Below are 1,637 nucleotides of genomic sequence, written 5' to 3' on the forward strand. Positions count from 1 at the left end.
GATAACACCCCGAATGGTTTTGTCTGCAGTGCAACGGCAGCCTGGAGGATTCCTTCGTCGTCCTCCTCCTCCTCCTCCTCCTCCTGCTGCTGCTGCTGCACTGTTTCGCACGAATGCATCTCCTTCTCTTTTCCTTTCCTCTTTTTTTTTTTGTTTTGTTTTCCTCTCCTTCATCCCTCCGCAGTGGGTCGAGGCGAGACAAGAGAAAAACAAATCGAGCTGTACGTGCACACGCAGAAAGACAGAAACACGGAGAGCTTACCAACAGGCTTTCTTCATCCCGGACTCGGAGAAGCCAGGGTTCCCCCCCCACCCTCTCTCTCCCTCCTCTTCATCCTTCTCCTCTTCTCAGAGCCGGTCTGTTTGCCTCTGCAGAGCCCCCCGGTATCCTCACTCTGCTCTCCACACTGAGTCTTTTTTAAGTCTACCAAACCTCTCCACTGATCAATGGACAGCCGGCGAAGCGAGCTCTGCTGCCTCCACCTCCCTCAGCCTTCTGTGTGTGTGTGTGTGTGTGTGTGTGTGTGTGTGTGTTTCACAGCGAGGAGAGGAGGCTTCCAACCCACACAGCACTCTCCAGAGCTCTCAGCCTCCACAGTGCCTCATCAGTTGACCACTCCACACCCCCTACGCATCAATTGTGTGCATGCGAGCGCGCACACCTACACAGAGCCGGCGCCATTAGACGCCAAGTGAACATTTCTGTCACCTGGAGTTCTTTTTTTTTCTTCTCGTCTGAAGTGCAGTGCTCCGAACACCTGTGACTCACGTCCGAGTGGCTCTTAAGGCGTCCGGATTGTGACAAAGAAACTTCAGGGAGAGGATCGGAGCATCCGACGGAGAGTTTATAAATAGCGATCTAAATCCATCTGCGTGAAATGCCAGGCATCCAGCGGTGGCATCCCGCGGGTGTTAGATCTAATCCCGGTGAAGAAACCACCAGTTTGTCGCCCTTCGGCTGATGGAAGCGGCCGTCCAGGCTTGAATCCACGGCACAGAAGCCATCCTGGTTAAAACTATCCTGCGTTCTGTCGTGCCACTTTCAAATTTTGCCCCAAACGAAGGCTCGGAACGGCACGCTTGGCCTTCCTTCCCTCTTCCCTCCACCGGTCGAAGCCTAAACGGGTCGCAGAGAGTCCGAAATGACAGGACCAAACCGGCGTTTTGGTATCTTTTACAGTTTTGTCACAATCCCAGTTTGAGTTTTTGGGTTCAACTTGAAGCCGGAGCTTTAGGGTCGTCAGAAATGTTCAAATCTTCTGCGAACAAGTCTTCTAACTCCCACAACTCTTTACAAACTAAACATCAAAATGAAGGTTTTTTGTCGTCTTTCACTCAGCGTTTCTCTCGCTGCTATAAGACTTCTTGTTTTCTCTCAAATCCTCCCAGAATCAACGTTTGCTCACACCCGACCTTTACCTTTTAGCTCAAGCTGTTCTGTTCAAGCCTGGGAGCGAGGGGCGTTTAACGTGTCATATCTCCCACGCAAAAACGCCGTCGAATCATAAAAAATCCGCACACGAGAACGCCGGAGTCTTCCAACGCTCACGGTCCAAGAACTTAGAAAATCCGATCAGCAGTTTTTGCGCAGCGGCTGTTTGTTTGAGGCTTACTTTTCAGTCTGTTTTTCCTCTCAC

The sequence above is a fragment of the Kryptolebias marmoratus genome, linkage group LG23, assembly GCF_001649575.2.
Source record: "Kryptolebias marmoratus isolate JLee-2015 linkage group LG23, ASM164957v2, whole genome shotgun sequence".
Lineage (NCBI taxonomy): Eukaryota > Metazoa > Chordata > Actinopteri > Cyprinodontiformes > Rivulidae > Kryptolebias > Kryptolebias marmoratus.